The sequence below is a fragment of the Passer domesticus genome, chromosome 10 (assembly GCF_036417665.1).
Source record: "Passer domesticus isolate bPasDom1 chromosome 10, bPasDom1.hap1, whole genome shotgun sequence".
In the NCBI taxonomy this organism is placed as follows: domain Eukaryota; kingdom Metazoa; phylum Chordata; class Aves; order Passeriformes; family Passeridae; genus Passer; species Passer domesticus.
Window position 1 is genome coordinate 36,329,875 of NC_087483.1, and position 12,742 is coordinate 36,342,616.

A 12,742-nucleotide genomic window follows, 5' to 3' on the forward strand; every position below is an offset into this window, starting at 1 on the left:
AGATGACAAAACTCCGTGAATCAGACCCAAAGTTAACTCCAAAGGCTGGAAACTTATATTCTAGGGTATGAATTGGGAGGCATTAAGCAGGCATTTGATGTACAAACACCAATAGAATAATCTCCCTGTATTCTTCAGAGAGTTGACAACATTAATGTAAGGCTAAAATTACTCCTGTTCCAAATCCTTACTTTTATTAATTTTTATAAACTGCTTTAAATAAAAGTTACATTGAAAGTAACCCCCTCTGATCCCAGTTTGCATTTTATATGTGTATCAGTGTTTTCAAGCTCTGAGATTCCAGAGTGTTAGTTCTCATTTTAATAGCACTATGGTAGGAGTCTGTAAATATTGCAGTAATATGAAAATGAGCTAATTTAATTTCTTAGGAAAATGCATGTATAAAGTTCCCTGTGGTTTGTAATTACTGTAAAGTCAACAGTTTACATCAATGACCCAGTAATCAGCTACTCAGAACGTGAATAATTAATGAAAAAATGTTTTCAACGAGCTTGCAAATGGAAGACTCCTTGGAGTATGGGGAAACAGCCGTGCTGTGAGGATAGTGATGTGCAGGAGACGAGGCTTTTATTAAGTACATATTTGTATTTTATCTCTTATTTTTCTAAATTTCTTCCCATTGATCTAACGCTACCCAGTATGCCAATTCCACTGTGCCAAATGAGGGCCAGCACCACTTAGGTGCTGTGAATTACGGCAACACCAAAGAGTGAAGGGCACATTCTGCACATCCTGACACCTGCTGTTGTTACACTGTCCACAAACAAAACCATTTTGTTTTTAACACTTCAGCGTTGCCAGAAAGAACAACTTTATACTGAATTTATACTTTATACTTGGAAACAACTTCATACTGAATTCCTGCAACAGTGAAGAACTATACCATTAATCTTTTCTGGCATGTCTTACACATGCTATCTATGCTTCAGCAGTAAAAAGGTGGGCTGGTTTTTATTATTTCACTGTATTTAAGAAATACTTTAATATAAAAACACAGGAGAAAGTTCTTATTTCTGCAACAGCTGTATTATCAATTCTCATATGAATAAAAGATACTCACTAATTTCAATATTTCATAAAATGACAGTCAGTGATATTCCTGGTAGCACAACATAACATTGGTCGTTGCCTTTGTGATTCCTACAGTTTAAAATCCATTTTCACATTCAGTTTCTGATTATGCCCCAAAATAATCTAAAGGAATTAGGCAGACCTCAGTGAGATCTTCTTATTGACATTTATGTTGATCAATGTTGGCTCTACCAGAATTGGAATCTACAGATCAATTCCCTTATTAGATTCGTTCTCAGTGCTGCCATGATCATTTTATCACAGAAGCTGCTGCCATCAGATGCTGCTTTATCACTTTATAATGGGATAAGCTGAAGCTTTCCTCTGGCATAAAGCTGGAAATGATAACTGTCTGAAGTCTTTTTCTTCCACAGATTTTCAAAAATGTCCTAGTTAAATGCATAGGTCTGTTTTAAACACTATTTTAAACTGAATTTACCTAAGCAGCAAGAATTTTTGTCCACAAGAAAACTCCAGTTCTCCAGGTGTTAAACAAACCCCAATGCTAACACTGGAGACTGCCTTATTAATCACTTTCTTCTTGCTGAGCCTACGAGCCAGATGACAGAAGAAAAGAGGCTCAGAATGAAGATATGACAGAAAAATAAAACTGGTCTCAGGAGCAGTAGGAGTTTGATATGGACACACAAACACACGTGCAAGCACTCCAAAATAGCACACACAATACATACACAAGGTTTGTCACAAGTATTTTATCTAGTTTTGAAAATATGCAGGGACATGGTACTTTTAGTGAGAGTGGTGTTACAGCTCCTGTTGAGAGAGGAGTTCATCACATTAATTTAAATCTCCGATAAAATAAATTAGCTTTTTTATTGCCAGGTTGAACTACAGGGCTATGATTGTTATGTATTGCTACAATCTAAGTCTTAATGGCATTTTAGCCCTGTGGTGGTCAAACAGAAACCATTTCAAACCTTCTAAAGGCTATTAAAACATGTGCAGATGTCTGGAAAATTAATACTATTATCTAACACTAACCTTTTGCCTGTAGGAGGAAAAGAAGAGAGAAGACTCAGGGAAGATGTTTTAGATCAATACATGGCAACCCAGGAGGGCAAGCTCTGTTTCACAGGGAAGTTCATTGGCTGTGAACGGGGGATTCAAGTGAGCAGATTCATCCGTATTTGGATTTCACTGAAATCATTCATTTACTCAAAAAAAACCACCCCAAAACTTAAAAGAGATGAGCCCTGTTTTTACAATCCTTCCTCACTGCTGTTTCCCAAGGTCCAGCAATCTAGGCATTGGAAAGGTTCATTCATTTAAATGACAAGAGCACGAATTTGTCAAGGTTAATGTTGAACAAGCCATATTTTCCTTGCCTCAGTATTATGCATTAAAAAGTTACTCCATTCCTCCACCCTACTTTTTTATTTTCTTTTTCTTTCCTTCTTTTTTCTTTTTTTTTGTGTAATACTGTTGAAATGTCATGTGGATTGAAAGGAATTTAAAAGTAGGAGGAGAGTTGCAAGAACTACTTTTATTGTTAGTTTAAGCCTTTTACATACATATTTTCTCTCCAACTCTAATGCATTGTTTTTGTCTCTGACAGAATAATTTCTAATAAGAAGAGACGTTTTTCTTGAATATCTGGATACAAGGTACTTGATTCTATTCCTTTTCCTCAAAGCACTTACTTAAAAGTATGATTTAGAAAGAATAAGTGGGTAGATTCCCAGCTGGTAGGAATTATTGGCTTCACTTCTACTGAAGTGAAAATAATTTCTACCAGGAATTACCCCATAGGCCTCCCAAACTTCTACTGCTTTTCAGAAATAAAGCATCTAGATGGCCACAAGTGTGCATTTCCAGTGATATTTCATTCTTGAAAGTGCCAAATCTGACCACAAGGCCTCCAGGTGGCACTTCAAGTTCTTCTAGGTTTATCCTGATGCACACCAAAATCTCAGGGCTTGTGTAGGACACAGCACAACTCTGGAGACCTGATGCTCTCAACAAACCTTGGCTGTAGCCTTCTGGAATCCCACCAACCTACTCTGGAGGGATGAGAAACCTTGGAATGATCTCGGCATCAGGCTGGCCAAGTGAGGCTGAAGCCCAGGTGAGGAGGGAGAGCTGGTGCTGGTACCAGCAAGGAGGGGCCATGGATGGCCTGAGGACACAGCCCTGCACTGCCCATGCTCATCTGCACCTCCCTCCCGTTGCCCCAGCCAGCAGGAACACCAGGAGATGGAAAATGCCAGTCACAGCTCCTGGCAGGAAAGGCACCATACCCTCCAAGCATTACCCAGCACCTGAACTGCCCTTGGGAGGGCTGGGGCTAGGTCTGCCATGGAAAAATCTCCTCTCCCACCCTGCAGCCAGAGGCAGCCTGGCCCAGGTTGGGAGTTTGGCCCCTGGCTCAGGTGGCTGAGGGCTGCAATCCCTCTCAGCAGCTGTCTCTGCTCAGGAGAAGCTGGGCCAGCCAGCTCCTGACTAGGAACCTGTGCCCTTGTGAATTGATCGTTTTCTCACTGTGGATAAAAGCAGGGCTTAAGGAGGCATTATACAGGAATTTCTAAAGGGATCAGCTCCCATTTTGGCAGTAGCTAGATTTTAAAAAGAGCTCAGCACAATGCCTGAGCACTTGAAAGTCTGGTCCCATGTGAATGAAGGACCTGAAGACCTAAATGAAAGGTTAAATCCATTTGTTATTCCCCCAGGAACAAGTAGCAGGTGAAGACTGGTGACAGGGCAGAGTACACCCATATTTCTAATTATTGTCAAGATCTCCTAGGGATCATTTAGACGAATAAATCTAAGTGAGCCTCTGAAACACAAAGCTAATCTCTGATTCATGCTCACACTTGCAGTATCTATAATTCATAATAATTGTGCCTAGATCTGTGACTGTGCCTGCATCTACTGTACAGGAAAAGTACACAAGGCTTATTTAGAGAAAAACAGTTAATAGTAAATAATAGAAACTAAAAAAAAATAGATTGAGTGTTTCTGCTTTTAAAATATAACTGAATATAAAAAATTTAGGATCAAAACACTACAAAATTAAATAGCTCATTTCTGAAATTGTATACCAGAAAGATGAGCTGAAGAGTGGGAGTATATCTGAGATTTTTAAAGCACTGCTATTAATTCATGATGCCATTGCTTTGGCAGTCTGTTTTCCATACTTCTAATGCAGTAAGATGGAGTTTAATTCATAATGTGGAAGATGCCCTTGTGATGCACACAGGACACAGACAAATCACTGCCCCTTCCTGCACCCAGACATTGCTCAGTGACTAATGGAACACAGCCTGCCCACATCTAGAGAAAGGAAGGAGCAGGATGAAGTCTAAAGATGCTAAAAATACAGAAAAACTCCAGGCTGTCAATATCACATTGTTAAAGATTTAATGACAAAGGTAACTTTTCCTTTCAGCTCGTCCTTATCAAGAGAGATTACAGATGGTAATTTAAGAGTTAAGGCACTAATGGACTCTTCAGTTTCACTGAGCACCTCGTGCTGATTTTATCTTGCAATACAGTATTTCACATTCTCAGCGAATCAACAGAGATTTAGTCAATAGTGCCACGGCCTTTGGATGAGAATTTGAATCTTACCAGTATCCAAACTATCATTAAAGAAGATAGGTCATTTGGGAAACAAAGGAGAGCATTAGTAAAATTCAATACTAAAAGATGGGGTTGGTTCCTTAGATGTTTTATGATTCATTATGAGCAACATTTTATTCTAATTATCAACTCTTTATTCTATGTGCAGTATCTGTAAGAATATACAAAACATATAAAGTATATCAGAGGAAAATTATTTTTTTCCATAACAGATGGCAACAGAAAATACCTATTGAGTAACCGTATGTGCTTCAACCCACTTAGCATAATGTTAGTTTGTTTCATTTGATGGAACGTGTAATTTTACATTACTAGCAATTCACACTGGCCTGATATAATCTGAACAGTTTAAATGTTATGAAGCAGAGCACTTACTGGCACACCTACTTCTCAGTAAAAAGAGCCATGATTCTGTATTGCTTCACATCTTCAAAGTGCCACTGCACTTAAATAACAGTAACAAAAACACAGTAATAAAGTAAAATTTAAACGAGGATTTATATGTATTGAGTGTAATAACAGATGAAATTAATCCTTTATCTATTATTTGTTTTATATATGCTTTTGCACAGTTATCATTTATTTAAATCTTAGAGTTTTAAGAAAATAAAAATGAACTACAATACTTAGCTCTATTAGCACAATAAAAAGAAAATCATAGATCTGTAATAATAAAGGTTATAATTCTGTAGTGCTTTAGAATTTCAACAGATTCCCACTTTACCACAAGACAGAGCCCTTTAAATCTTTGAATTAATTTTATACATTCTTTTGGTATTCCATTTGAGAGCTACAGAGTGTGAAATATGCACCATGATGAGAAAACAATTACCCTGCACACCTGTTGTTTGAGCACACTGCATTTCAGCAGGGCTTGCAGAGGCTACTATTTTATTCCAGTGTGGAATCCAAAAGGGGGGAGGCTTTAAAAGCTGACCTGATCATATGAACTTGCACTTTTATATGTAACGCATCACATACTGTGATAACATAAGAACAAATCCATGCTAATTTTTGCTGTCAGAATGTCCATGATAATTTTTTTTTTTCCATTTAGAAAGGAAATCTGAATGAGTGACTATTCAAATAAATAAATTGCAAAGTGCAAAACCAGAAATATGTCTGACAACACATGGATGTGCTGGTCATATAAAATAGAAACACATGAGTAACTCAGAGTTTTCACTAAGTTCACAACCAGTCTCTAAGCAGCCCCTGTACTTACACTTGACCATTTATGCAGGGATTCACATGGAAAGTTGCTAATAAATCTTGCTAATATATTTAACAAACAGAGCAGGCTGAAGGATCAGCCACAATTTAAGCATTACTGTAGGTTAAATATAACTGCATGGGATAAAAAAGCATGTCTTTTAAATATTTATTTAAGAGTGAAGCACAGGGAATTCCTTCCTTTTTAAAATTTATTCCCATATGGAATATACACAATAAAGGAAAAAACATGAACAATATTCTTGTACTTAATTACTCTGTCCACAAACTTGCTTAGGGTTTCAAATGCCAAATTGGATTCCTGCCATCATGTAGCTCATCACTGATAATAAAAATCTATGCATAGAATAAAGAAAAATTGTTGGTTCACTCAGTGTCAGTTGCTTATTTTTCTTTGTCTAAAAATTGGCAGTAAAATCTCACTTTTGTTGTCCAGGCCTGTCACATCAGTACAGCCCAACCATTCTCCTGACACATGCTTACTCTGAAATACTCTCTTTGCTCTTGAGTAATGCCATTATGTGTCTTCAAAACTTAAAAAATATTGCTCTCCTCAGTCAAAATCATTCATAAATACTTCACTGAAGATCACTTGTGGCTTTCCTGAAGATTATTTGCCCATTTGATTTGCTGGTTTTGCAATAGCTGTAGCAATTTATTTTCATCAGGATATTGGAAATGGCTCATTTTTAGACTCAGTAGCTGAAATTTATCTATTTAAAATTCTATCACAGAATGTCATGTTTGTGTTGATGTGGAAAACCTTCCATTGGTTTTCTGTGGAACCTCTCCAGGCTGGTTAAAATACTTGGACAGAGGAATGCTGAGCAGCTGGGGGTAATTTTCTCTTAAATGCATTATTATTCTCATCAGAACTACATGCCCTGGGAGATTAAGTTAATGTTTTGATTTTGTTTGAGAGCAAATTGGTGAGAATTGAATTGCTGAAGTAAGGGACAACAGTCGGACAAGAAGGTAAATCATGAAAACACAAATTACTGATGGAGCAGGCCGATCAGGTCGGCTGATCTGAGTTCCTCATACTAAAATATTGTTCTCCACTGACCCCTCTCACTGTGCTTTGCTTTAGTCTGATCTGTTGTGAGGGATCTTGCCCTGCCTCTACTCTCATTTCACATCTCTATCAAACATTTTTGTGTTCCTTTATCAGCCTGCCTATCTGGGAGCTCCTTCCAGGGCTGGCTGCATGTCAGATACAGCACCAAATTCTTTCAGGTATTGTGCTGCTGTTGTGCATTCAAAACTAGAAATCATATGGTTTAGGGAGATTAGGTCGAGTTTTTCCATAAGGGGGATGTTTCCTTTCTTTCCCTCATCAGTGACTTTTTGGTCATCCATTTATCTAACCAATTGGCTCTCCTAAATATTTTATCTCTGAAATATTTCTCCAGCATATATTTGGAGCTACAAACAGGGCAAGTAATAAATATGGTTTATAATGTACCATTACATGTTGATGATTTAAGCCGAGATGAAATACAGACTTTCAAAGTTTTATATTTCTATCTTCTCAGATATTATTGGTGAGTGAGGACATGGAACAAATAGTAAGTAGCTAACAGTTTACTGAGATAATGCAAGATTGGAAATAATGACATCACCATCCTCACATGAAGAATGTCCTTTAATTTGTTCTCAAAAGTCTCAAAGAAACTTGAGCATTCCATACTAGATCACTGTCTTGATTCCTGATATACAGAAGCATTCTTACAATTTCTCATGGCTGCAAGGTTGAGGCTCATGGAGATCCTGGCGTAGGATCTTCAGTACAGTAACTGTGCACTTTGGTAGCCTTGACCTGGAGGAATTAATCCAGCAGGGCAACAGCCTGAAATCTTTTGAGAACAATAAAAAGCATAAAATCCAATCTTACACTTAAAAGAGGTTCTGGTAGCAATGTAATTCTTGGATAAAGGTTAATGTACTAGTTTAAACTTAATATATCTCAAACATGCTTTACATTTATGTGATCACCTTCTTCTCTGTTGATACAGCCCTGGAGATTGTCTTAACTTGCAAGCAGTATTTAATTACTGCTGAAGAAATTAGAAGATCTGGAATTAATTTCTCCTTCAAGCCACCAGTCTTGATTTCTGAGTAAGGAAATATTCACTACAGATGCTGCCACGCCTTATTTATGTTGATATGTTTACAGAGGAGAAAAGGACAGAGTTTGTTCTGGAGCTGGAACTTTTCTGAAGATTTGCAGAAAGGAGTGCCCTGACAATCTGATGGATACAGAAGAAAAAATGTAAATTAAGCAAATAAGCAGGTCAGCTGTAGGACTTTCACAACTTGAAAAACAATTTGCTGATTTGGTATCAAGTCTGCCTCCTCCCTTGAGAGCCTGCAGGCACCTGACTTCTGTGAGAAGGAAATTCTACTGCTCCCCAGCATATAACAATCCACTTACTGAATGTACCTTGGAATGCTGACAAACTGTTCCCTAACAGTGTGTGACCACCTTTAGGTCTCATTTCAAACCCTCAGACACCCACTCTCTGAAACACTTAAATATTACACAGATCTCATTGCTGCAAAGCAGTGCAACTCCACTTCTAACCTCCTGCATTCAGACTTCATCATGCCTAAGGATGTCTGCACCAGAGGTCAGGCTCTGAGCCCAGACATTCCATCTCCTTTTGGCAGCTCTTAGGGCAATTAAGTGCCCTCTTCTTCTTCCCATATATAATAATGTCTTTGGTGCAATTTACCCCTTCCTGCTAAGCTGTGCAAGGTTCCATCACAGCCTGTGCAGCCACACTCTGTCTTGTACATCAGGGCAGAGCTGTCAGGTTATTAAAAGGGCTCATACCAATGCAGTCATCACAAAGTAATTATTATTTACCTTGACCACCTGAAAATTCAACACTCTGTGCTGTACAATTTTAGGCAAAATTTTAGGTGTGAAATTAAACAGTGTGGATGGTCCATGAGTAATAAATATAAGTAATTCAGCCAGAGAAACACAAGAAGAAAATAAATGCTTCAGTAGACCTCCCTGCCTGGTTCTGGGGTTGATAAAGTAGAATTTTTATGATGGAAATAAAACGGCAATGAAAATATAGTTTAAGATCAGGGATATTGTAAATCTTATGATTAGAAATATTATCTTATACTTTCCCAACTATGAAAATTTTATTACTTATTTAATCAAATAAATCAACTCAATAAATTTTGCTACTTGCCACTTTTTCATCCCTTTTCACTGAAAAATCCTGCATGGTTTATAAAAATCCCTGTGACAACAACTTTCTGGGTGAAAAGTGAAAGCAGGACTTCTCCCATGGGAACAATTAATCTAGCAAATATCTCAAATTTATGTAAACAGAGCTATATGACACAAAAAATTTTTCAAAAAGGGTTATTTATAAGAAGGCAACCTCTGATCCCTGTCTTATTCCTTTCCACATCCTCCTGTAAATCACTTCCACGGATTTCTCTCTTCATTTGTAATTGGTTTTCCTCTACTCAGTTTTAAATCTTTGACTATTATCCCCAGCTCTTTGTCCCACTTGCAAATGAAGTACAAGGTGGGTCACTAAAATGGAGCCCCTGGGTTTCTTTCCCAGCCCCTCTTGCTATGACAGGTAGAATTTAATATCTTTTTAGCAACCACATTAACAGAGGAAAATGAAGGCTGCTTTGTAGGATCTGCTCTTTTGTGCTAGGTTTTAACTATAACTATTGCTCTTTCTCAGATGGCTGACACAAAACACTTTTCCAAGGCTTCATCATTTAAAAAAAGCTGTTTCAGAGTATTATAAAATAACAATAATAAAAAAAAGGTAATCAGCCTTCTCTTTATTTATCTGTTCTAGTAGTGCCTCTGTAAATCACACACTTCAGCTACAAAGAATACCCCCAGAAAGAGAGAGTAGCTCTTAAAACTGTCTACAGTATCAGAGGTGAAGAGAAAAAAGCCTGAATTATCTTTTTATCCTCCTAAAATTTTGCATCAGAGCCTCCATTACTTATCTTTTCCTGACAGAAGTGACACAGCGTCTGTGCCACTCCCTGCAGGCAGTAAGCACACCGAAATTCCTGGGAGCAGAGAACTTTCATGGCAACACACACAACACATTTAGGCTAAAAAAACACTATTAGGCACTTCAGCTTCATAAGCACTTAGACTTTTTGTAAATGCATGAAAAAGTAACACTTTTAACACCTTTTCTACAGTGCAGGATTCCTGAGGCAGTCATGGAAACTGTACTAAAGTGAATTTAATTTTTTTTAAAATTGGTAGCAAAATGAGTGTTTCTTTTGAACTGTGTGAGAAGCATGAGCAAAACCAATATGGTGCAACTGGTGTGGTGTACAGGCCAAATTTAAAACAGTTATACCAATCCATTCACTAGAAAACAAATGTGAATGATCTGATATCTAAGAGATATCAATCCTGTATTATCTGCTTGCAACCATACACATAAAAACCTAGGGCAATGGTGAAATCTACACTTACCTTTAAATTTTGTTTTAAAAAAAGAAATCTATATTTCTGTTCAAATTTGAGAAGTCAAAATGATTACAGTTGAAAAATAAGCTTACTGTGTAATACAAGAGTCTCCTCCTGTAAATATAGAATAATTTTATGCTAATATACAATGAACAGAGGTTGATATGCAGAAAAAGTAGTTAACAACACTTATTTTTAGCTCATGCCCTCTACCACGTCATTTTTCAAAATTTGTAGTTTTACTGAGCATGGCTAGTCCTAGGATGAGATCAGCATTAAATAAAATTGAACTGTATTGCATCAGAGAGTGCAGGAAAGGTGAAAACACCCCACGCCCCCACCCCCTGTTAGCAGAATTTGCCCATTCCCTTGACTGGGGTCATGATCTAACAGGAATGTCCTTAAGCACATATTTATAACTTTTCTGTAGGGTGACACATTTAAACCAATATTTACCTCCTGCTCTAAATCTGGGCTGTGTGCACTTCCAAGAAGACATAATGCAAACTTTTCTTTAATTTTATGCAGGCACACAACAGTATTTGCTCAATTTCAGTCTTAAGAAAACATCCTTCTTCAGATGTTGTATCTCAGGCAGCAAGATCACAGACTACACACTATTTATTTGAGTCTGGAGTATAATTAGAGGATAATTAAAATTCTGGAAACTCACATATTTCCTGTTTGGTTTAGATTTTTTTTTTTTTTTTTGGTAAAAAAGGACATATGAAGAGTTTTAGCAGAAGTTCTTCCTTTTCGAACATACACTGCAACTTGTTCTCTGGTTTTTTTTTCACCTTTAAAAGCGAAAAAAACCTTTTTGGTTAGTGAGTTAAAACCTTTTGATAGCAAGAGAACAGACATAGCAGCAAATTTTGCTCCAGGGAGATCTGGAATTTCTGAATGAACTTAATTCCCTTTTGTCCTCAGCCAATAATGACAAATCAAGCAAAAAGGGGGAAAAAGGAAATCTATGTACATTTGTTCCTGCCAAACTGTGCAAGAACAATGATGTAAAATAATCTGAATCCCTAAGGAAAATGTGTTAGATCATTTGGTTCTTTCTTCCACCTGGTGCAGGCTCATCTCTTTCAGCTTTTTTTCAGAGCTGCTGCACAATCCAGTTTCAAGGATCTGAAGTCAAAGTGTTGGTCCCACTTTTCAGACGCTATCCAACATTTCTGTAGCATTCCCAGAATACCCTGGTTTTATTGTTGCCACACAAGGAATTGGGAATAGGAACTGCATCTGTAATAATGAATGTGCAGCGTGTGACTTCTGTGCAATCAAACCCCAAGCTGACATCAGCTGGAGTCAGACCCTTTGGAAACAGGAAAAATAAAGAATAAACTACCCCAAACCAGGAAGAATGAGCAGTTGATGAGACTGTCAAAAGCAGAAGTGAGTAATGAAGATCCATGCTGTGGTGGATGTGTCAAAACTGTGAAAGGATAAAGATAAATCAGATAAATTAAAGATAAATGGGTAAAAATAACCCCTCTGTACAGGGGTCTTTGAATGATGAACTAGGAAAGGAAGCAGGGGATGAGAGACAGGAAACCAGGATAGAAGAGATCCTGACCTAGCAACACTCAAATCAACACAAACTCAAGAGATGGAACAAGAGCCTGAGGAAAACTCAAGAACCCAGATCCCTGTGATGGTGACCTGGCACCACCTTGCCTGTGCTTCAGAGTTCCTCAGTAAGCAGAATACTTGCCCTCAGTGTGCAGATTCCCTTGCCTTTAACATCAGCTGTGAGCAGACTGCTTCTACAGAAAACCCAGCCCTCCCTGAGGAGAGTCAGCAGCCCTCAGCTCTTGGGCAACAGTGCAAGGGCCACATTTTCCTCTGAGTTATTGATGCAGAGCAGCGAGGGTTTCAGATATACATTTAATATCAGTTATGTAGCTGACATGACCTGCAAGTTCTAATTAGTCCTCATTTGCTGTTCTCCCAGCTCATGGTCAGATTTGTTGGAACTTCTGCAAAGCAATTCTTCTACAAAAGGATGACAAAGAGATGGGTTCATTCACAATAACAGACATTGCCAAATGAAGAAGGATACTGGAACATCTCTTAGTATTTCAGAATGGCAAATGAGTGAGATATGGCTCAATTGGTTTCTCAGCTATATCATCCCATAAAACATTGGCAAAAAAAAATCACTCTAAGCCTGTGAAGATGTACTTAAACCCTTGCAAGTTAGCTGAAACCAGGACAGTATCACATATGGCAAAAGTTAAATAAATGGGCTGTCTTCTCACAGGAAATTACACTGTTCACCATCAAGCAGGATGTTAAGGAATACGAGCTTCTCCCCTGCAGAGGGATAAT

At 37.8% G+C, this 12,742-nt stretch overlaps 1 protein-coding gene across 20 annotated transcripts in view; it reads right to left on the reverse strand.

Annotated features, from left to right (window-relative positions):
- NCKAP5 (NCK associated protein 5) overlaps positions 1-12,742 on the reverse strand; it is a 454,622-nt gene that overhangs the window by 69,367 nt on the left and 372,513 nt on the right. The gene's annotated exons all lie outside the window — the stretch shown is intronic.